Consider the following 25,099-nt stretch of genomic DNA (forward strand, 5'->3'; position numbering starts at 1 on the left):
AAGCAATGACTACAGATGGTGAATGTTGGAAACGGTGCTTTCTGCAGCTCCTAACTGTCCTCCTTCACCTAGGGTAGAAAGGGAGGTACACATGTACAGCTGTGCGCAAGTAATGTCTACAGATGGTGAATGAATGAAATGGTGCTTTCTGCAGTTCCTTACTGTTCTCCTTCACCTAGGGTAGAAAGGAAGGGAGACATGTACAGCTGTGCGCTAGTAATGTCTACAGATGGTGAATGTTGTAAATGGTGCTTTCTGAGGCTCCTTACAATTCTACTTCATCAAGCGTAGAAAGTATGTGAGACATGGTCAGATGTGCGCTAACTATGTCCACTGATGGTGAATGTTGGAAATAATGCTTTCTGCAGCTCCTTACAGTCCTCCTTCACCTAGGGTAGAAAGGAAGGGAGACATGTACAGCTGTGCACAAGTAATGTCTACAGATGGTGAATGTTGGAAATGGTGCTTTCTGCAGCTCCTTACTGTCCTCCTTCACCTAGGGTAGAAAGGGAGGTAGACATGTACAACTGTACGCAAGTAATGTCTACAGATGGTGAACGTGGGAAATGGTGCTTTCTGAAGCTCCTTACAGTTCTTCATCAAGCGTAGGAAGTAAGGGAGACAGGGTCTGATTTCCGCTAACTATGTCTACAGATGGTGAATGTTGGAAATGGTGCTTTCTGAGGCTCATTACTGTTCTTCTTCACCTAGGGTAGAAAGGAAGGGAGAGATGTACAGCTGTGCGCTATTAATGTCTACAGATGGTGAATGTTGGAAATGGTGCTTTCTGCAGCTTCTTACTTTCCTCCTTCACCTAGGGTAGAAAGGAAGGTAGACATGTACAACTGTACGCAAGTAATGTCTACAGATGGTGAATGTTGGAAATGGTGCTTTCTGCAGCTCCTTACTGTCCTCCTTCACCTAGGGTAGAAAGGGAGGTAGACATGTACAGCTGTGCGCAAGTAATGTCTACAGATGGTGAACGTGGGAAATGGTGCTTTCTGAAGCTCCTTACAGTTCTTCATCAAGCGTAGGAAGTAAGGGAGACAGGGTCTGATTTCCGCTAACTATGTCTACAGATGGTGAATGTTGGAAATGGTGCTTTCTGAGGCTCATTACTGTTCTTCTTCACCTAGGGTAGAAAGGAAGGGAGAGATGTACAGCTGTGCGCTATTAATGTCTACAGATGGTGAATGTTGGAAATGGTGCTTTCTGCAGCTCCTTACTGTCCTCCTTCACCTAGGGTAGAAAGGAAGGGAGACATGTACAGCTGTGCGCAAGTAATGTCTACAGATGGTGAATGTTGGAAATGGTGCTTTCTGCAGCTCCTTACTGTCCTCCTTCACCTAGGGTAGAAAGGAAGGGAGACATGTACAGCTGTGCGCTATTAATGTCTTCAGATGGTGAATGTTGGAAATGGTGCTTTCTGCAGCTCCTTACTGTCTTCCTTCACCTAGGGTAGTAAGGAAGGTAGACATGTACAACTGTACGCAAGTAATGTCTACAGATGGTGAATGTTGGAAATGGTGCTTTCTGCAGCTCCTTACTGTCCTCCTTCACCTAGGGTAGAAAGGAAGGTAGACATGTACAGCTGTGCGCTATTAATGTCTACAGATGGTGAATGTTGGAAATGGTGCTTTCTGCAGCTCCATACAGTCCTCCTTCACCTAGGGTAGAAAGAAGGGAGACATGTACAGCTGTGCGCAAGTAATGTCTACAGATGGTGAATGTTGGAAATGGTGCTTTCTGCAGCTCCATACAGTCCTCCTTCACCTAGGGTAGAAAGAAGGGAGACATGTACAGCTGTGCGCAAGTAATGTCTACAGATGGTGAATGTTGGAAATGGTGCTTTCTGCAGCTCCTTACTGTCCTCCTTCACCTAGGGTAGAAAGGAAGGTAGACATGTACAGCTGTACGCAAGCAATGACTACAGATGGTGAATGTTGGAAACGGTGCTTTCTGCAGCTCCTAACTGTCCTCCTTCACCTAGGGTAGAAAGGGAGGTACACATGTACAGCTGTGCGCAAGTAATGTCTACAGATGGTGAATGAATGAAATGGTGCTTTCTGCAGTTCCTTACTGTTCTCCTTCACCTAGGGTAGAAAGGAAGGGAGACATGTACAGCTGTGCGCTAGTAATGTCTACAGATGGTGAATGTTGTAAATGGTGCTTTCTGAGGCTCCTTACAATTCTACTTCATCAAGCGTAGAAAGTATGTGAGACATGGTCAGATGTGCGCTAACTATGTCCACTGATGGTGAATGTTGGAAATAATGCTTTCTGCAGCTCCTTACAGTCCTCCTTCACCTAGGGTAGAAAGGAAGGGAGACATGTACAGCTGTGCACAAGTAATGTCTACAGATGGTGAATGTTGGAAATGGTGCTTTCTGCAGCTCCTTACTGTACTCCTTCACCTAGGGTAGAAAAGAAGAGAGACATGTACAGCTGTGCGCAAGTAATGTCTACAGATGGTGAACGTGGGAAATGGTGCTTTCTGAAGCTCCTTACAGTTCTTCATCAAGCGTAGGAAGTAAGGGAGACAGGGTCTGATTTCCGCTAACTATGTCTACAGATGGTGAATGTTGGAAATGGTGCTTTCTGAGGCTCATTACTGTTCTTCTTCACCTAGGGTAGAAAGGAAGGGAGAGATGTACAGCTGTGCGCTATTAATGTCTACAGATGGTGAATGTTGGAAATGGTGCTTTCTGCAGCTCCTTACTTTCCTCCTTCACCTAGGGTAGAAAGGAAGGGAGACATGTACAGCTGTGCGCAAGTAATGTCTACAGATGGTGAATGTTGGAAATGGTGCTTTCTGCAGCTCCTTACTGTCCTCCTTCACCTAGGGTAGAAAGGAAGGGAGACATGTACAGCTGTGCGCTATTAATGTCTTCAGATGGTGAATGTTGGTAATGGTGCTTTCTGCAGCTCCTTACTGTCTTCCTTCACCTAGGGTAGTAAGGAAGGTAGACATGTACAACTGTACGCAAGTAATGTCTACAGATGGTGAATGTTGGAAATGGTGCTTTCTGCAGCTCCTTACTGTCCTCCTTCACCTAGGGTAGAAAGGAAGGTAGACATGTACAGCTGTGCGCTATTAATGTCTACAGATGGTGAATGTTGGAAATGGTGCTTTCTGCAGCTCCTTACTGTCCTCTTTCACCTAGGGTAGAAAGGAAGGGAGACATGTACAGCTGTGCGCAAGTAAAGTCTACAGATGGTGAATGTTGGAAATGGTGCTTTCTGCAGCTCCTTACTGTCCTCCTTCACCTAGGGTAGAAAGGAAGGGAGACATGTACAGCTGTGCGCAAGTAATGTCAACAGATGGTGAATGTTGGAAATGGTGCTTTCTGCAGCTCCTTACTGTCCTCCTTCACCTAGGATAGAAATGAAGGGAGACATGTACAGCTGTGCGCTATTGATGTCTACAGATGGTGAATGTTGGAAATGGTGCTTTCTGCAGCTCCTTACTGTCCTCCTTCACCTAGGGTAGAAAGGAAGGGAGACATGTACAGCTGTGCGCAAGTAATGTCTACAGATGGTGAATGTTGGAAATGGTGCTTTCTGCAGCTCCTTACTGTCCTCCTTCACCTAGGGTAGAAAGGAAGGGAGACATGTACAGCTGTGCGCTATTAATGTCTACAGATGGTGAATGTTGGAAATGGTGCTTTCTGAGGCTCATTACTGTTCTTCTTCAACAAGGGTAGACAGTAAGGGAGACATGGTCAGAAGTGCGCTAACTATGTCTACAGATGGTGAATGTTGGAAATGGTGATTTCTGCAGCTCCTTACAGTCCTCCTTCACCTAGGGTAGAAAGGAGGTAGACATGTACAGCTGTGCGCAAGTACTGTCTACTGATGGTGAATGTTGGAAATGGTGCTTTCTGCAGCTCCTTACTGTCCTCCTTCACCTAGGGTAGAAAGGAAGGTAGACATGTACAGCTGTGCGCAAGTAATGTCTACAGATGGTGAATGTTGGAAATGGTGCTTTCTGCAGCTCCTTACTGTCCTCCTTCACCTAGGGTAGAAAGGAAGGTAGACATGTACAGCTGTGCGCAGGTAATGTCTACAGATGGTGAATGTTGGAAATGGTGCTTTCTGCAGCTCCTTACTGTCCTCCTTCACCTAGGGTAGAAAGGAAGGGAGACATGTACAGCTGTGCGCTATTAATGTCTACAGATGGTGAATGTTCGAAATGGTGATTTCTGCAGCTCCTTACTGTCTTCCTTCACCTAGGGTAGAAAGGAAGGGAGACATGTACACCTGTGCGCAAGTAATGTCTACAGATGGTGAATGTGGGAAATGGTGCTTTCTGAAGCTCCTTACAGTTCTTCATCAAGCGTAGAAAGTAAGGGAGACAGGGTCTGATTTCCGCTAACTATGTCTACAGATGGTGAATGTTGGAAATGGTGCTTTCTGCAGCTCCTTACAGTCCTCCTTCACCTAGGGTAGAAAGAAGGGAGACATGTACAGCTGTGCGCTATTAATGTCTACAGATGGTGAATGTTGGAAATGGTGCTTTCTGCAGCTCCTTACTGTCCTCCTTCACCTAGGGTAGAAAGGAAGGTAGACATGTACAGCTGTGCGCAAGTAATATCTACAGATGGTGAATGTTGGAAATGGTGCTTTCTGCAGCTCCTTACTGTCCTCCTTCACCTAGGGTAGAAAGGAAGGGAGACATGTACAGCTGAGCGCATGTAATGTCTACTGATGGTGAATGTTGGAAATGGTGCTTTCTGCAGCTCCTTACTGTCCTCCTTCACCTAGGGTAGAAAGGAAGGGAGACATGTACAGCTGTGCGCAAGTAATGTCTACAGATGGTGAATGTTGGAAATGGTGCTTTCTGCAGCTCCTTACTGTCCCCCTTCACCTAGGGTAGAAAGGAAGGTAGACATGTACAGCTGTGCGCAAGTAATGTCTACAGATGGTGAATGTTGGAAATGGTGCTTTCTGCAGCTCCTTACTGTCCTCCTTCACCTAGGGTAGAAAGGAAGGGAGACATGTACAGCTGTGCGCTATTAAAGTCTACAGATGGTGAATGTTGGAAATGGTGCTTTCTGCAGCTCCTTACTGTCCTCCTTCACCTAGGGTAGAAAGGAAGGGAGAGATGTACAGCTGTGCGCTATTAATGTCTACAGATGGTGAATGTTGGAAATGGTGCTTTCTGCAGCTCCTTACTGTCCTCCTTCACCTAGGGTAGAAAGGAATGTTGACATGTACAGCTGTGCGCAAGTAATGTCTACAGATGGTGAATGTTGAAAATGGTGCTTTCTGCAGCTCCTTACTGTCCTCCTTCACCTAGGGTAGAAAGGAAGGGAGACATGTACAACTGTGCGCAAGTAATGTCTACAAATGGTGAATGTTTGAAATGGTGCTTTCTGCAGCTGCTTACTGTCCTCCTTCACCTAGGGTAGAAAGGAAGGGAGACATGTACAGCTGTGCGCTATTAATGTCTACAGATGGTGAATGTTGGAAATGGTGCTTTCTGCAGCTCCTTACTGTCCTCCTTCACCTAGGGTAGAAAGGAAGGGAGACATGTACAGCTGTGCGCAAGTAATGTCTACAGATGGTGAATGTGGGAAATGGTGCTTTCTGAGGCTCATTACTGTTCTTCTTCATTAAGGGTAGAAAGAAGGGAGACATGGTCAGATGTGCGCTAACTATGTCTACAGATGGTGAATGTTGGAAATGGTGCTTTCTGCAGCTCCTTACTGTCCTCCTTCACCAAGGGTAGAAAGGAAGGTAGACATGTACAGCTGTGCGCAAGTAATGTCTACAGATGGTGAATGTTGGAAATGGTGCTTTCTGCAGCTCCTTACTGTCCTCCTTCACCTAGGGTAGAAAGGAAGGGAGACATGTACAGCTGTGCGCAAGTAATGTCTACTGATGGTGATGTTGGAAATGGTGCTTTCTGCAGCTCCTTAATGTCCTCCTTCACCTAGGGTAGAAAGGAAGCGAGACATGTACAGCTGTGCGCTATTAATGTCTACAGATGGTGAATGTTGGAAATGGTTTTTTCTGCAGCTCCTTACAGTCCTCCTTCACCTAGGGTAGAAAGAAGGGAGACACGTACAGCTGTGCGCTATTAATATCTACAGATGGTGAATGTTGGAAATGGTGCTTTCTGCAGCTCCTTACTGTCCTCCTTCACCTAGGGTAGAAAGGAAGGGAGACATGTACAGCTGTGCGCAAGTAATGTCTACAGATGGTGAATGTTGGAAATAGTGCTTTCTGCAGCTCCTTACTGTCCTCCTTCACCTAGGGTAGAAAGGAAGCGAGACATGTACAGCTGTGCGCTATTAATGTCTACAGATGGTGAATGTTGGAAATGGTGCTTTCTGCAGCTCCTTACAGTCCTCCTTCACCTAGGGTAGAAAGAAAGGGAGACATGTACCGCTGTGCGCTAGTAATGTCTACAGATAGTTAATGTTGGAAATATTGCTTTCTGAGGCTCCTTACAGTTCTTCTTCATCAAGAGTAGAAAGTAAGGGAGGCAAGGTCAGGTGTGCATTAACTATGTTCAAAGATGGTGAATCTAGAAAATGGTGCTTTCTGCAGCTCCTTACTGTCCTCCTTCACCAAGGGTAGAAAGGAAGGTAGACATGTACAGCTGTGCGCAAGTAATGTCTACAGATGGTGAATGTTGGAAATGGTGCTTTCTGCAGCTCCTTACTGTCCTCCTTCACCTAGGGTAGAAAGGAAGGGAGACATGTACAGCTGTGCGCAAGTAATGTCTACTGATGGTGATGTTGGAAATGGTGCTTTCTGCAGCTCCTTAATGTCCTCCTTCACCTAGGGTAGAAAGGAAGCGAGACGTGTACAGCTGTGCGCTATTAATGTCTACAGATGGTGAATGTTGGAAATGGTTTTTTCTGCAGCTCCTTACAGTCCTCCTTCACCTAGGGTAGAAAGAAGGGAGACACGTACAGCTGTGCGCTATTAATATCTACAGATGGTGAATGTTGGAAATGGTGCTTTCTGCAGCTCCTTACTGTCCTCCTTCACCTAGGGTAGAAAGGAAGGGAGACATGTACAGCTGTGCGCAAGTAATGTCTACAGATGGTGAATGTTGGAAATAGTGCTTTCTGCAGCTCCTTACTGTCCTCCTTCACCTAGGGTAGAAAGGAAGCGAGACATGTACAGCTGTGCGCTATTAATGTCTACAGATGGTGAATGTTGGAAATGGTGCTTTCTGCAGCTCCTTACAGTCCTCCTTCACCTAGGGTAGAAAGAAAGGGAGACATGTACCGCTGTGCGCTAGTAATGTCTACAGATAGTTAATGTTGGAAATATTGCTTTCTGAGGCTCCTTACAGTTCTTCTTCATCAAGAGTAGAAAGTAAGGGAGGCAAGGTCAGGTGTGCATTAACTATGTTCAAAGATGGTGAATCTAGAAAATGGTGCTTTCTGCAGCTCCCTACAGTTCTCCTTCACCGAGGGTAGAAAGTAAGGGAGACATGTACAGCTGAGCGCTAACTATGTCTACAGATGGTGAATATTGCAAATTGTGGCTTCTGAGCTCCTTACTGTTCTCCTTCACCTAGGGTAGGGAGTAAGGGAGACGTGTACAGCTGTACGCTAACTATGTCTACGGATGGTGAATGTTGGAAATGGTGCTATCCGCAGCTCCTTACAGTCCTCTTTCACCTAGGGTAGAAAGAAAGGGAGACATGTTCAGCTGTAAGCTAGTAATGACTACAGATGGTGAATGTTGGAAATGGTGCTTTCTGAGGCTCCTTACAGTTCTTCTTCATCAAGCGTAGAAAGTAAGGGAGACAGGGTCAGATGTCCGCTAACTATGGCTACAGATGGTGAATTTTGGAAATGGTGCTTTCTTACGCTTCCTACAGTTCTTCTTCATCAAGGGTAGAACGTAAGGGAGATATGTTCAGATGTGCGCTAACTATGTCTACTGATGGTGAACGTTGGAAATGGTGCCATCCGCAGCTCCTTACAGTCCTCCTTCACCTAGGGTAGAAAGAAAGGGAGACAAGTACAGCTGCGCGCTAGTAATGTCTACAGATGGTGAATGTTGGAAATGGTGCTTTCTGTAGCTCCTTACAGTCCTCCTTCACTTAGGGTAGAAAGGAAGGGAGACATGTACAGCTGTGCGCTAGTAATGTCTACAGATGGTGAATATTGGAAATGGTGCCTTCTGAGCTCCTTACTGTTTTCCTTCACCTAGGGTGTAGAGTAAGGGAGACGTGTACAGCTGTACGCTAACTATGTGTACAGATGGTGAATGTTGGAAATGGTGCTTTCTGAGGCTCCTTACAGTTCTTCTTCATCAAGGGTAGAAAGTAAGGGAGTCACGGTCACATGTGCGCTAACTATGTCTACAGATGGTGAATGTTGGAAATGGTGCTTTTTGCAGCTCCTTACAGTCTTCCTTCACTTAGGGTAGAAAGGAAGGGAGACATGTACAGCTGTGCGCTAGTAATGTCTACAGATGGTGAATGTTGGAAATGGTGCTTTCTGAGGCTCCTTACAGTTCTTCTTTATCAAGGGTAGAAAGTAAGGGAGACATGGTCAGATATGCGCTAACTATGTCTAGAGATGGTGAATGTTGGAAATGGTGTTTTCTGCAGCTCCTTACAGTCCTCCTTCACTTAGGGTAGAAAGGAAGGGAGACATGTACAGCTGTGCGCTAGTAATGTCTACAGATGGTGAATATTGGAAATGGTGCCTTCTGAGCTCCTTACTGTTTTCCTTCACCTAGGGTGTAGAGTAAGGGAGACGTGTACAGCTGGAGACGTGTACAGCTGTACGCTAACTATGTGTACAGATGGTGAATGTTGGAAATGGTGCTTTCTGAGGCTCCTTACAGTTCTTCTTCATCAAGGGTAGAAAGTAAGGGAGTCACGGTCACATGTGCGCTAACTATGTCTACAGATGGTGAATGTTGGAAATGGTGCTTTTTGCAGCTCCTTACAGTCTTCCTTCACTTAGGGTAGAAAGGAAGGGAGACATGTACAGCTGTGCGCTAGTAATGTCTACAGATGGTGAATGTTGGAAATGGTGCTTTCTGAGGCTCCTTACAGTTCTTCTTTATCAAGGGTAGAAAGTAAGGGAGACATGGTCAGATATGCGCTAACTATGTCTAGAGATGGTGAATGTTGGTAATGGTGTTTTCTGCAGCTCCTTACAGTCCTCCTTCACTTAGGGTAGAAAGGAAGGGAGACATGTACAGCTGTGCGCTAGTAATGTCTACAGATGGTGAATATTGGAAATGGTGCCTTCTGAGCTCCTTACTGTTTTCCTTCACCTAGGGTGTAGAGTAAGGGAGACGTGTACAGCTGTACGCTAACTATGTGTACAGATGGTGAATGTTGGAAATGGTGCTTTCTGAGGCTCCCTACACTTCTTCTTCATCAAGGGTAGAACGTAAGGGAGATATGGTCAGATGTGCGCTAACTATGTCTACAGATGGTGAATGTTGGAAATGGTGCTATCCGCAGCTCCTTACAGTCCTCCTTCACCTAGGGTAGAAAGAAAGGGAGACATGTTCAGCTGTGTGCTAGTAATGACTACAGATGGTGAATGTTGGAACTGGTGCATTCTGAGGCTCCTTACAGTTCTTCTTCATCAAGCGTAGAAAGTAAGGGAGACATGTACAGCTGTGCGCTAGTAATGTCTACAGATGGTGAATATTGGAAATGGTGCCTTCTGAGCTCCTTACTGTTTTCCTTCACCTAGGGTGTAGAGTAAGGGAGATGTGTACAGCTGTACCCTAACTATGTGTACAGATGGTGAATGTTGGAAATGGTGCTTTCTGACGCTCCTTACAGTTCTTCTTCATCAAGTGTAGAAAGTAAGGGATTCAAGGTCAGGTGTGTGCTAACTATGTCTAAAGATGGTGAATGTAGGAAATGGTCCTTTTTGCAGCTCCCTACAATTCTCCTTCACCGAGGGTAGAAAATATGGGAGGCATGTACAGCTGTACGCTAACTATGTCTACAGACGGTGATTATTGGAAATGGAGCCTTCTGAGCTGCTTACTGTTCTCCTTCACCTAGGGTGTAGAGTAAGGGAGACGTGTTTAGCTGTACGCTAACTATGTCTACAGATGGTGAATGTTGGAAATTGTGCTTTCTGAGGCTCCTTACAGTTTTTCTTCATGAAGGGTATAAAGTAAGGGAGACATGGTCAGATGTGCGCAAACTATGTCTGCAGATGGTGAACGTTGGAAATGGTGCTTTCTGCAGCTCCTTACAGTCCTCCTTCACCTAGGGTAGAAAGGAAGGGCGACATGTACAGCTGTGCGCTAGTAATGTCGTCAGATGGTGAATGTTGGAAATGGTGCTTTCTGAGGCTACTTACAGTTCTTCTTCATCAAGCATAGAAAGTAAGGGAGGCAAGGTCAGGTGTGCGCTAACTATGTCTAAAGATGGTGAATGGAGGAAATGGTGCTTTCCGCAGCTCCCTACAGTCCTCCTTCACCTAGGGTAGAAAGAAAGGGGCACATGTACAGCTGTGCGCTAGTAATGTCTACAGAGGGTGAATGTTGAAAATGGTGCTTTCTGAGGCTCCTCACAGTTCTTCTTCATCAAGCGTAGAAAGAAAGGGAAACAGGATCAGATGTCCGCTAAATTTGTCTATAGATGGTGAATGTTGGAAATGGTGCTTTCTGAGGCTCCTTACAGTTCTTCTTCATCAACCGTAAAAAGTAAGGGAGGCAAGGTCAGGTGTGCGCTAACTATGTCTAGAGATGGTGAATGTTGGAACTGGTGTCTTCCGCAGCTCTTTACAGTCCTGCTTCACCTAGGGTAGAAAGGAAGGGAAACATGTACAGCTGTGCACTAGTAATGTCTAAAGATGGTGAATGTTGGAAATGGTGTGTTTTGAGGCTCCTTACAGTTCTTCTTCATCAAGCGTAGAAAGTAAGGGAGGCGAGGTCAGGTGTGCGGTAACTATGACTAGAGAAGGTGAATGTAGGAAATGGTGCTTCTTGAGGCTCCTTACAGTCCTCCTTCACCCAGGATACAAGGGAAGGGAGACATTTACAGCTCTGCGCTAGTAATGTCTACAGATGGTGAATGTTGGAAATGGAGCTTTCTGCGGCTCCTTACAGTCCTTCTTCACCTAGGGTAGAAAGGAAGGGAGACACCTACAGCTGTGCGCTATTAATGTCTACAGATGGTGAATATTGGAAATGGTGCTTTCTGAGGCTCCTTACAGTTCTTCCTCATCAAGCGTAGAAAGTAATGGAGGCAAGGACAGGTGTGCGCTAACTATGTCTAGAGAAGATGAATGTTGGAAGTGGTGCTTTCTGAGGCTCCTTACAGTCCTCCTTCACCTAGGGTAGAAAGGAAGGGAGACATGTAAAGCTGTGCGCTAGTAATATCTACAGATGGTGAATGTTGGAAATGATGCTTTCTGAGGCTCCTTACAGTCCTCCTTCACCTAGGGTAGAAAGGAAGGGAGACATGTGCAGCTGTGCGCTAGTAATTTCTACAGATGGTGAATGTTGGAAATGGTGCTTTCTGAGGCTCCTTACAGTCCTCCTTCACCTAGGGTAGAAAGGAAGGGAGACATCTACAGTTGTGCGCTAGTAATATCTACAGATGGTGAATGTTGGAAATGGTGCTTTCTGAGGCTCCTTACAGTCATGCATCACCTAGGGTAGAAAGGAAGGGAGACATGTAAAGCTGTGCGCTAGTAATATCTACAGATGGTGAATGTTGGAAATCGTGCTTTCTGAGGCTCCTTACAGTCCTTCTTCACCTAGGGTAGAAAGGAAGGGAGACACGTTCAGCTGTGCGCTAGTAATGTCTACAGACTGTGAATATTGGAAGTTGTGCTTTCTGAGGCTCTTTACAGTTCTTCTTCATCAACCGTAGAAAGTAATGGAGGCAAGGTCAGGTGAGCGCTAACTATGTCTATAGATGGAGAATGTTGGAAATGGTGCTTTCTGAGGCTCCTTACATTCCTCCTTCACCTAGGGTAGAAAGTAAGGGAGACATGTAAAGCTGTGCGCTAGTAATATCTACAGGCGGTGAATGTTGGAAATGGTGCATTCTGAGGCTCCTTACAGTTCTTCTTCATCAAGCGTAGAAAGTAATGGAGGCAAAGTCATGTTTGCGCTAACTATGTCTAGAGAAGGTGAATGTAGGAAATGGTGTTTTCTGAGACTCCTTACAGTCCTCCTTCACCTAGGTTAGAAAGGGAGGGGACATCTACAGCTGTGTGCTAGTAATGTCTGTAGATCGTGAATATTGGAAATGGTGCTTTCTGAGGCTCCTTACAGTTCTTCTTCATCAAGCCTAGAAAGTAAGGGAGGCAAGGTCAGGTGTGCGCTTACTATGCCTATAGGTGGTGAATGTTGGAAATGGTGCTTTCTGAGGCTCCTTACAGTCCTCCTTCACCTAGGGTAGAAAGGAAGGGAGACATGTAAAGCTGTGCGCTAGTAATATCTACAGATGGTGAATGTTGGAAATGTTGCTTTCTGAGGCTCCTTACAGTCCTCCTTCACCTAGGGTAGAAAGTAAGGGAGACATGTACAGCTGAGCGCTAACTATGTCTACAGATGGTGAATATTGCAAATTGTGGCTTCTGAGCTCCTTACTGTTCTCCTTCACCTAGGGTAGAGAGTAAGGGAGACGTGTACAGCTGTACGCTAACTATGTCTACGGATGGTGAATGTTGGAAATGGTGCTATCCGCAGCTCCTTACAGTCCTCCTTCACCTAGGGTAGAAAGAAAGGGAGACATGTTCAGCTGTAAGCTAGTAATGACTACAGATGGTGAATGTTGGAAATGGTGCTTTCTGAGGCTCCTTACAGTTCTTCTTCATCAAGCGTAGAAAGTAAGGGAGACAGGGTCAGATGTCCGCTAACTATGGCTACAGATGGTGAATTTTGGAAATGGTGCTTTCTTACGCTTCCTACAGTTCTTCTTCATCAAGGGTAGAACGTAAGGGAGATATGTTCAGATGTGCGCTAACTATGTCTACTGATGGTGAACGTTGGAAATGGTGCCATCCGCAGCTCCTTACAGTCCTCCTTCACCTAGGGTAGAAAGAAAGGGAGACAAGTACAGCTGCGCGCTAGTAATGTCTACAGATGGTGAATGTTGGAAATGGTGCTTTCTGTAGCTCCTTACAGTCCTCCTTCACTTAGGGTAGAAAGGAAGGGAGACATGTACAGCTGTGCGCTAGTAATGTCTACAGATGGTGAATATTGGAAATGGTGCCTTCTGAGCTCCTTACTGTTTTCCTTCACCTAGGGTGTAGAGTAAGGGAGACGTGTACAGCTGTACGCTAACTATGTGTACAGATGGTGAATGTTGGAAATGGTGCTTTCTGAGGCTCCTTACAGTTCTTCTTCATCAAGGGTAGAAAGTAAGGGAGTCACGGTCACATGTGCGCTAACTATGTCTACAGATGGTGAATGTTGGAAATGGTGCTTTTTGCAGCTCCTTACAGTCTTCCTTCACTTAGGGTAGAAAGGAAGGGAGACATGTACAGCTGTGCGCTAGTAATGTCTACAGATGGTGAATGTTGGAAATGGTGCTTTCTGAGGCTCCTTACAGTTCTTCTTTATCAAGGGTAGAAAGTAAGGGAGACATGGTCAGATATGCGCTAACTATGTCTAGAGATGGTGAATGTTGGAAATGGTGTTTTCTGCAGCTCCTTACAGTCCTCCTTCACTTAGGGTAGAAAGGAAGGGAGACATGTACAGCTGTGCGCTAGTAATGTCTACAGATGGTGAATATTGGAAATGGTGCCTTCTGAGCTCCTTACTGTTTTCCTTCACCTAGGGTGTAGAGTAAGGGAGACGTGTACAGCTGGAGACGTGTACAGCTGTACGCTAACTATGTGTACAGATGGTGAATGTTGGAAATGGTGCTTTCTGAGGCTCCTTACAGTTCTTCTTCATCAAGGGTAGAAAGTAAGGGAGTCACGGTCACATGTGCGCTAACTATGTCTACAGATGGTGAATGTTGGAAATGGTGCTTTTTGCAGCTCCTTACAGTCTTCCTTCACTTAGGGTAGAAAGGAAGGGAGACATGTACAGCTGTGCGCTAGTAATGTCTACAGATGGTGAATGTTGGAAATGGTGCTTTCTGAGGCTCCTTACAGTTCTTCTTTATCAAGGGTAGAAAGTAAGGGAGACATGGTCAGATATGCGCTAACTATGTCTAGAGATGGTGAATGTTGGTAATGGTGTTTTCTGCAGCTCCTTACAGTCCTCCTTCACTTAGGGTAGAAAGGAAGGGAGACATGTACAGCTGTGCGCTAGTAATGTCTACAGATGGTGAATATTGGAAATGGTGCCTTCTGAGCTCCTTACTGTTTTCCTTCACCTAGGGTGTAGAGTAAGGGAGACGTGTACAGCTGTACGCTAACTATGTGTACAGATGGTGAATGTTGGAAATGGTGCTTTCTGAGGCTCCCTACACTTCTTCTTCATCAAGGGTAGAACGTAAGGGAGATATGGTCAGATGTGCGCTAACTATGTCTACAGATGGTGAATGTTGGAAATGGTGCTATCCGCAGCTCCTTACAGTCCTCCTTCACCTAGGGTAGAAAGAAAGGGAGACATGTTCAGCTGTGTGCTAGTAATGACTACAGATGGTGAATGTTGGAACTGGTGCATTCTGAGGCTCCTTACAGTTCTTCTTCATCAAGCGTAGAAAGTAAGGGAGACATGTACAGCTGTGCGCTAGTAATGTCTACAGATGGTGAATATTGGAAATGGTGCCTTCTGAGCTCCTTACTGTTTTCCTTCACCTAGGGTGTAGAGTAAGGGAGATGTGTACAGCTGTACCCTAACTATGTGTACAGATGGTGAATGTTGGAAATGGTGCTTTCTGACGCTCCTTACAGTTCTTCTTCATCAAGTGTAGAAAGTAAGGGATTCAAGGTCAGGTGTGTGCTAACTATGTCTAAAGATGGTGAATGTAGGAAATGGTCCTTTTTGCAGCTCCCTACAATTCTCCTTCACCGAGGGTAGAAAATATGGGAGGCATGTACAGCTGTACGCTAACTATGTCTACAGACGGTGATTATTGGAAATGGAGCCTTCTGAGCTGCTTACTGTTCTCCTTCACCTAGGGTGTAGAGTAAGGGAGACGTGTTTAGCTGTACGCTAACTATGTCTACAGATGGTGAATGTTGGAAATTGTGCTTTCTGAGGCTCCTTACAGTTTTTCTTCATGAAGGGTATAAAGTAAGGGAGACATGGTCAGATGTGCGCAAACTATGTCTGCAGATGGTGAACGTTGGAAATGGTGCTTTCTGCAGCTCCTTACAGTCCTCCTTCACCTAGGGTAGAAAGGAAGGGCGACATGTACAGCTGTGCGCTAGTAATGTCGTCAGATGGTGAATGTTGGAAATGGTGCTTTCTGAGGCTACTTACAGTTCTTCTTCATCAAGCATAGAAAGTAAGGGAGGCAAGGTCAGGTGTGCGCTAACTATGTCTAAAGATGGTGAATGGAGGAAATGGTGCTTTCCGCAGCTCCCTACAGTCCTCCTTCACCTAGGGTAGAAAGAAAGGGGCACATGTACAGCTGTGCGCTAGTAATGTCTACAGAGGGTGAATGTTGAAAATGGTGCTTTCTGAGGCTCCTCACAGTTCTTCTTCATCAAGCGTAGAAAGAAAGGGAAACAGGATCAGATGTCCGCTAAATTTGTCTATAGATGGTGAATGTTGGAAATGGTGCTTTCTGAGGCTCCTTACAGTTCTTCTTCATCAACCGTAAAAAGTAAGGGAGGCAAGGTCAGGTGTGCGCTAACTATGTCTAGAGATGGTGAATGTTGGAACTGGTGTCTTCCGCAGCTCTTTACAGTCCTGCTTCACCTAGGGTAGAAAGGAAGGGAAACATGTACAGCTGTGCACTAGTAATGTCTAAAGATGGTGAATGTTGGAAATGGTGTGTTTTGAGGCTCCTTACAGTTCTTCTTCATCAAGCGTAGAAAGTAAGGGAGGCGAGGTCAGGTGTGCGGTAACTATGACTAGAGAAGGTGAATGTAGGAAATGGTGCTTCTTGAGGCTCCTTACAGTCCTCCTTCACCCAGGATACAAGGGAAGGGAGACATTTACAGCTCTGCGCTAGTAATGTCTACAGATGGTGAATGTTGGAAATGGAGCTTTCTGCGGCTCCTTACAGTCCTTCTTCACCTAGGGTAGAAAGGAAGGGAGACACCTACAGCTGTGCGCTATTAATGTCTACAGATGGTGAATATTGGAAATGGTGCTTTCTGAGGCTCCTTACAGTTCTTCCTCATCAAGCGTAGAAAGTAATGGAGGCAAGGACAGGTGTGCGCTAACTATGTCTAGAGAAGATGAATGTTGGAAGTGGTGCTTTCTGAGGCTCCTTACAGTCCTCCTTCACCTAGGGTAGAAAGGAAGGGAGACATGTAAAGCTGTGCGCTAGTAATATCTACAGATGGTGAATGTTGGAAATGATGCTTTCTGAGGCTCCTTACAGTCCTCCTTCACCTAGGGTAGAAAGGAAGGGAGACATGTGCAGCTGTGCGCTAGTAATTTCTACAGATGGTGAATGTTGGAAATGGTGCTTTCTGAGGCTCCTTACAGTCCTCCTTCACCTAGGGTAGAAAGGAAGGGAGACATCTACAGTTGTGCGCTAGTAATATCTACAGATGGTGAATGTTGGAAATGGTGCTTTCTGAGGCTCCTTACAGTCATGCATCACCTAGGGTAGAAAGGAAGGGAGACATGTAAAGCTGTGCGCTAGTAATATCTACAGATGGTGAATGTTGGAAATCGTGCTTTCTGAGGCTCCTTACAGTCCTTCTTCACCTAGGGTAGAAAGGAAGGGAGACACGTACAGCTGTGCGCTAGTAATGTCTACAGACTGTGAATATTGGAAGTTGTGCTTTCTGAGGCTCTTTACAGTTCTTCTTCATCAACCGTAGAAAGTAATGGAGGCAAGGTCAGGTGAGCGCTAACTATGTCTATAGATGGAGAATGTTGGAAATGGTGCTTTCTGAGGCTCCTTACATTCCTCCTTCACCTAGGGTAGAAAGTAAGGGAGACATGTAAAGCTGTGCGCTAGTAATATCTACAGGCGGTGAATGTTGGAAATGGTGCATTCTGAGGCTCCTTACAGTTCTTCTTCATCAAGCGTAGAAAGTAATGGAGGCAAAGTCATGTTTGCGCTAACTATGTCTAGAGAAGGTGAATGTAGGAAATGGTGTTTTCTGAGACTCCTTACAGTCCTCCTTCACCTAGGTTAGAAAGGGAGGGGACATCTACAGCTGTGTGCTAGTAATGTCTGTAGATCGTGAATATTGGAAATGGTGCTTTCTGAGGCTCCTTACAGTTCTTCTTCATCAAGCCTAGAAAGTAAGGGAGGCAAGGTCAGGTGTGCGCTTACTATGCCTATAGGTGGTGAATGTTGGAAATGGTGCTTTCTGAGGCTCCTTACAGTCCTCCTTCACCTAGGGTAGAAAGGAAGGGAGACATGTAAAGCTGTGCGCTAGTAATATCTACAGATGGTGAATGTTGGAAATGTTGCTTTCTGAGGCTCCTTACAGTCCTCCTTCACCTAGGGTAGAAAGGAAGGGAGACATGTACAGCTGTGCGCTAGTAATGTCTACAGATTGTGAATATTGGAAATGGTGCTTTCTGAGGGTCCTTACAGTTCTTCTTCATCAAGCGTAGAAAGTAAGGGAGGCAAGGTCAGGTGTGCGCTAACTATGTCTAGAGAAGATGAATGTTGGAAATGGTGCTTTCTGAGGCTCCTTACAGTCCTCCTTCACCTTGGGTAGAAATTAAGGGAGACATCTACAGCTGTGCGCTATTAATGTCTACCGATGGTTAATATTGGAAGTGGTGCTTTCTGAGGGTCCTTACAGTTCTTCTTCATCAAGCGTAGAAAGTAATGGAGGCAAGGTCAGGTGTGCGCTAACTATGTCTATAGATCGTGACTGTTGGAAATGGTGCTTTCTGAGGCTCCTTACAGTCCTCGTTCACCTAGGGTAGAAAGGAAGGGAGACATGTACAGCTGTGCGCTAGTAATTTCAACAGATTGTGAATGTTGGAAATGGTGCTTTCTAAGGCTCCTTACAATCCTCCTTCACCTAGGGTAGAAAGGAAGGGAGACATCTACAGCTGTGCGCTAGTAACGGATGGTGAATGTTGGAAATAGTAATTTCTGAGGCTCCTTACAGTCCTCCTTCACCTAGGGTAGAAAGGAAGGGAGACATCTACAGCTGTGCGCTAGTAATGTCTACAGATGGTGAATATTGGAAATGGTGTTTTCTGAGGCTCCTTACAGTTCTTCTTCATCAAGCGTAGAAAGTAAGGGAGGCAAGGTCAGGTGTGCGCTAACTATGTCTAGAGAAGATGAATGTTGGAAATGGTGCTTTCTGATGCTCCTTACTGTTCTTCTTCATCAAGCGTAGAAAGTAAAGGAGGCAAGGTCAGGTGTGCGCTAGCTATGTCTAGAGAAGGAGAATGTTGGAAATGGTGCTTTCTGAGGCTCCTTACAGTCCTCCTTCACCTAGGCTAGAAAGGAAGGGAGACATGTACATCTGTGCGCTAGTAATTTCTACAGATGGTGAATGTTGGAAATGGTGCTTTCTGAGGCTCCTTACAGTCCTCCTTCACCAAGGGTAGAAAGGAAGGGAGACATGTACATCTGTGCGCTAGTAATGTCTACAGATGGTGAATATTGGAAATGGTGCTTTCTAAATCTCCTTACAGTTCTACTTCATCAAGCATAGAAAGTAAAGGAGGCAAGATCAGGTGTGCGCTAACTATGTCTAGAGAAGGTGAATGTAGGAAATGTTGCTTTCTGATGCTCCTTACAGTCCTCCTTCACCTAAGATAGAAAGGAAGGGAGACATCTACAGCTGTGCGCTAGTAATCTCTACAGATTGTGAATATTGGAAATGGTGCTTTCTGAGGCTCCTCACAGTTTTTCTTCATCAAGCGTTGAAAGTAATGGAGGCAAGGTCAGGTGTGCGGTAAGTATGTCTATAGATGGTGAATGTTGGAAATGGTGCTTTCTGAGGCTCCTTACAGTCCTCCTTCACCTAGGGTAGAAAGGAAGTGAGACAAGTACAGCTGTGCGCTAGTAATTTCAACAGATTGTGAATGTTGGAAATGGTGCTTTCTAAGGCTCCTTACAATCCTCCTTCACCTAGGGTAGAAAGGAAGGGAGACATCTACAGCTGTGCGCTAGTAATGTCTACAGATGGTGAATGTTGGAAATGGTGCTTTCTGAGGCTCCTTACAGTTCTTCTTCATCAAGCGTAGAAAATATGGGAGGCAAGGTCATGTGTGCACTAACTATGTCTAGAGAAGGAGAATGGTGGAAATGGTGCTTTCTGAGGCTCCTTACAGTCCTCCTTCTCCTAGGGTAGAAAGGAAGGGAGACATCTACAGCTGTGCGCTAGTAATGTCTACAGATGGTGAATATTGGAAATGGTGCTTTCTGAGGGTCCTTACAGTTCTTCTTCATCAAGCGTAGAAAATAAGGGAGGCAAGGTCAGGTGTGCGCCAACTATGTCCAGAGAAGGAGAATGTTGGAAATGGTGCTTTCTGAGGCTCCTTACGGTCCTCCTTCACCTAGGGTAGAAAGGAAGGAGACATGTACATCTGTGCGCTAGTAATTTCTACAGATGGTGAATGTTGGAAATGGTGCTTTCTGAGGCTCCTTACAGTCCTCCTTCACCAAGGGTAGAAAGGAAGGGAGACATGTACATCTGTGCGCTAGTAATGTCTACAGATGGTGAATATTGGAAATGGTGCTTTGTGAGGCTTCTTACAGTTCTTCTACATCAAGCGTAGAAAGTAAGGGAGGCAACGTCAGGTGTGCACTAACTATGTCTAGAGAAGGTGAATGTTGGAAATGGTGCTTACTGAGGCTCCTTACAGTCCTCCTTCACCTAGGGTAGAAAGAAATGGAGACATATACAGCTGTGCGCTAGTAATGTCTACAGATGGTGAATATTGGAAATGGTGCTTTCTAAATCTCCTTACAGTTCTTCTTCATCAAGCGTAGAAAATAAGGGAGGCAAGGTCAGGTGTGCGCCAACTATGTCTAGAGAAGGTGAATGTAGGAAATGTTGCTTTCTGATGCTCCTTACAGTCCTCCTTCACCTGAGATAGAAAGGAAGGGAGACATCTACAGCTGTGCACTAGTAATTTCTACAGATTGTGAATATTGGAAATGGTGCTTTCTGAGGCTCCTCACCGTTCTTCTTCATCAAGCGTAGAAAGTAATGGAGGCAAGGTCAGGTGTGCGCTAAGTATGTCTATAGATGGTGAATGTTGGAAATGGTGCTTTCTGAGGCTCCTTACAGTCCTCCTTCACCTAGGGTAGAAAGGATGGGAGACAAGTACAGCTGTGCGCTAGTAATTTCAACAGATTGTGAATGTTGGAAATGGTGCTTTCTAAGGCTCCTTACAATCCTCCTTCATTTAGGGTAGAAAGGAAGGGAGACATCTACAGATGTGCGCTAGTAATGTCTACAGATGGTGAATGTTGGAAATGGTGCTTTCTGAGGCTCCTTACAGTCCTCCTTCACCTAGGGTAGAAAGGAAGGGAGACATCTACAGCTGTGCGCTAGTAATGTCTACAGATGGTGAATATTGGAAATGGTGCTTTCTGAGGCTCCTTACAGTTCTTCTTCATCAAGCGTAGAAAGTAAGGGAGGCAAGGTCAGGTGTGCGCTAACTATGTCTATAGATGGTGAATGTCGGAAATGGTGCTTTATAAGGCTCCTTACAGTCCTCCTTCACCTAGGGTAGAAAGGAAGGGAGACATGTACAGCTGTGCGCTAGTAATTTCAACAGATTGTGAATGTTGGAAATGGTGCTTTCTAAGGCTCCTTACAATCCTCCTTCACCTAGGGTAGAAAGGAAGGAAGACATCTACAGCTGTGCGCTAGTAATGTCTACAGATGGTGAATGTTGGAAATGGTGCTTTCTGAGGCTCCTTACAGTTCTTCTTCATCAAGCGTAGAAAGTAAGGGAGGTAAAATCAGGTGTGCGCTAACTATGTCTAGAGAAGGTGAATGTAGGAAATGGTGCTTTCTGATGCTACTTACAGTCCTCCTTCACCTAAGGTAGAAAGGAAGAGAGACATCTACAGCTGTGCGCTAGTAATGTCTACAGATTGTGAATATTGGAAATGGTGCTTTCTGAGGCTCCTTACAGTTCTTCTTCATCAAGCGTAGAAAGTAATGGATGCAAGGTCAGGTGTGCGCTAAGTATGTCTATAGATGGTGAATGTTGGAAATGGTGCTTTCTGAGGCTCCTTACAATTCTTCTTCATCAAGCGTAGAAAATAAGGGAGGCAAGGTCATGTGTGCACTAACTATGTCTAGAGAAGGAGAATGGTGGAAATGGTGCTTTCTGAGGCTCCTTACAGTCCTCCTTCACCAAGGGTAGAAAGGAAGGGAGACATGTACATATGTGCGCTAGTAATGTCTACAGATGGTGAATATTGGAAATGGTGCTTTGTGAGGCTTCTTACAGTTCTTCTAGATCAAGCGTAGAAAGTAAGGGAGGCAAGGTCAGGTGTGCGCTAAGTATGTCTATAGATGGTGAATGTTGGAAATGGTGCTTTCTGAGGCTCCTTACAGTCCTCCTTCACCTAGGGTAGAAAGGGGGGAGACAAGTACAGCTGTGCGCTAGTAATTTCAACAGATTGTGAATGTTGGAAATGGTGCTTTCTAAGGCTCCTTACAATCCTCCTTCACCTAGGGTAGAAAGGAAGGAAGACATCTACAGCTGTGCGCTAGTAATTTCTACAGATTGTGAATATTGGAAATGGTGCTTTCTGACGCTCCTCACTGTTCTTCTTCATCAAGCGTAGAAAGTAAGGGAGGCAAGGTCAGGTGTGCGCTAAGTATGTCTATAGATGGTGAATGTTGGAAATGGTGCTTTCTGAGGCTCCTTACAGTTCTTCTTCATCAAGCGTAGAAAGTAAGGGAGGCAAGGTCAGGTGTGCGCTAACTATGTCTATAGATGGTGAATGTCGGAAATGGTGCTTTATGAGGCTCCTTACAATCCTCCTTCACCTAGGGTAGAAAGGAAGGGAGACATCTACAGCTGTGCGCTAGTAATGTCTACAGAAGGTGAATATTGGAAATGGTGCTTTCTGAGGCTCCTTACAGTTCTTCTTCATCAAGCGTAGAAAGTAAGGGAGGCAAGGTCAGGTGTGCGCTAACTATGCCTATAGATGGTGAATGTCGGAAATGGTGCTTTCTGAGGCTCCTTACAATCCTCCTTCACCTAGGGTAGAAAGGAAGGGAGACATCTACAGATGTGCGCTAGTAATGTCTACAGATGGTGAATGTTGGAAATGGTGCTTTCTGAGGCTCCTTACAGTCCTCCTTCACCTAGGGTAGAAAGGAAGGGAGACATCTACAGCTGTGCGCTAGTAATGTCTACAGATGGTGAATATTGGAAATGGTGCTTTCTGAGGCTCCTTACAGTTCTTCTTCATCAAGCGTAGAAAGTAAGGGAGGCAAGGTCAGGTGTGCGCTAACTATGTCTACAGATGGTGAATGTTGGAAATGGTGCTTTCTGAGGCTCCTTACAATCCTATTTCACCTAGGGTAGAAAGGAAGGGAGACATCTACAGATGTGCGCTAGTAATGTCTACAGATGGTGAATGTTGGAAATGGTGCTTTCTGAGGCTCCTTACAATCCTCCTTCACCTAGGGTAGAAAGGAAGGGAGACATCTACAGATGTGCGCTAGTAATGTCTACAGATGGTGAATATTGGAAATGGTGCTTTCTGAGGCTCCTTACAGTTCTTCTTCATCAAGCGTAGAAAGCAAGGGAGGCAAGGTCAGGTGTGCGCTAACTATGTCTATAGATGGTGAATGTCGGAAATGGTGCTTTCTGAGGCTCCTTACAATCCTCCTTCACCTAGGGTAGAAAGGAAGGGAGACATCTACAGATGTGCGCTAGTAATGTCTACATATGGTGAATGTTGGAAATGGTGCTTTCTGAGGCTCCTTACAGTCCTCCTTCACCTAGGGTAGAAAGGAAGGGAGACATCTACAGCTGTGCGCTAGTAATGTCTACAGATGGTGAATATTGGAAATGGTGCTTTCTGAGGCTCCTTACAGTTCTTCTTCATCAAGCGTAGAAAGTAAGGGAGGCAAGGTCATGTGTGCGCTAACTATGTCTATGGATGGTGAATGTCAGAAATGGTGCTTTATGAGGCTCCTTACAGTCCTCCTTCACCTAGGGTAGAAAGGAAGGGAGACATGTACAGCTGTGCGCTAGTAATTTCAACAGATTGTGAATGTTGGAAATGGTGCTTTCTAAGGCTCCTTACAATCCTCCTTCACCTAGGGTAGAAAGGAAGGGAGACATCTACAGCTGTGCGCTAGTAATGTCTACAGATGGTGAATGTTGGAAATGGTGCTTTCTGAGACTCCTTACAGTCCTCCTTCACCTAGGGTAGAAAGGAAGGGAGACATGTACATCTGTGCGCTAGTAATTTCTACAGATGGTGAATATTGGAAATGGTGCTTTCTAAATCTCCTTACAGTTCTTCTTCATCAAGCATAGAAAGTAAAGGAGGCAAGATCAGGTGTGCGCTAACTATGTCTAGAGAAGGTGAATGTAGGAAATGTTGCTTTCTGATGCTCCTTACAGTCCTCCTTCACCTAAAATAGAAAGGAAGGGAGACATCTACAGCTGTGCGCTAGTAATCTCTACAGATTGTGAATATTGGAAATGGTGCTTTCTGAGGCTCCTCAGAGTTCTTCTTCATCAAGCGTAGAAAGTAATGGAGGCAAGGTCAGGTGTGCGCTAAGTATGTCTATAGATGGTGAATGTTGGAATCGGTGCTTTCTGAGGCTCCTTACAGTCCTCCTTCACCTACGGTAGAAAGGAAGGGAGACAAGTACAGCTGTGCGCTAGTAATTTCAACAGATTGTGAATGTTGGAAATGGTGCTTTCTAAGGCTCCTTACAATCCTCCTTCACCTAGGGTAGAAAGGAAGGGAGACATCTACAGCTGTGCGCTAGTAATGTCTACAGATGGTGAATGTTGGAAATGGTGCTTTCTGAGGCTCCTTACAGTCCTCCTTCACCTAGGGTAGAAAGGTAGGGAGACATCTACAGCTGTGCGCTAGTAATGTCTACAGATGGTGAATATTGGAAATGGTGCTTTCTGAGGCTCCTTACAGTTCTTCTTCATCAAGCGTAGAAAGTAAGGGAGGCAAGGTCAGGTGTGCGCTAACTATGTCTAGAGAAGATGAATGTTGGAAATGGTGCTTTCTGAGGCTCCTTACAGTTCTTCTTCATCAAGCGTAGAAAGTAAGTGAGGTAAGGTCAGGTGTGCGCTAACTATGTCTAGAGAAGGTGAATGTAGGAAATGGTGCTTTCCGATGCTACTTACAGTCCTCCTTCACCTAAGGTAGAAAGGAAGGAGACATCTACAGATGTGCGCTAGTAATGTCTACAGATGGCGAATATTGGAAATGGTGCTTTCTGAGGCTCCTTACAGTTCTTCTTCATCAAGCGTAGAAAGCAAGGGAGGCAAGGTCAGGTGTGCGCTAACTATGTCTATAGATGGTGAATGTCGGAAATTGTGCTTTCTGAGGCTCCTTACAATCCTCCTTCACCTAGGGTAGAAAGGAAGGGAGACAGCTACAGATGTGCGCTAGTAATGTCTACAGATGGTGAATGTTGGAAATGGTGCTTTCTGAGGCTCCTTTCCGTCCTCCTTCACCTAGGGTAGAAAGGAAGGGAGACATCTACAGCTGTGCGCTAGTAATGTCTACAGATGGTGAATATTGGAAATGGTGCTTTCTGAGGCTCCTTACAGTTCTTCTTCATCAAGCGTAGAAAATAAGGGAGGCAAGGTCATGTGTGCACTAACTATGTCTAGAGAAGGAGAATGGTGGAAATGGTGCTTTCTGAGGCTCCTTACAGTCCTCCTTCACCTAGGGTAGAAAGGAAGGAGACATGTACATCTGTGCGCTAGTAATTTCTACAGATGCTGAATGTTGGAAATGGTGCTTTCTGAGGCTCCTTACAGTCCTCCTTCACCAAGGGTAGAAAGGAAGGGAGACATGTACATCTGTGCGCTAGTAATGTCTACAGATGGTGAATATTGGAAATGGTGCTTTGTGAGGCTTCTTACAGTTCTTCTACATCAAGCG

Source organism: Schistocerca cancellata, chromosome 12 (genome assembly GCF_023864275.1).
Source record: "Schistocerca cancellata isolate TAMUIC-IGC-003103 chromosome 12, iqSchCanc2.1, whole genome shotgun sequence".
NCBI lineage: Eukaryota > Metazoa > Arthropoda > Insecta > Orthoptera > Acrididae > Schistocerca > Schistocerca cancellata.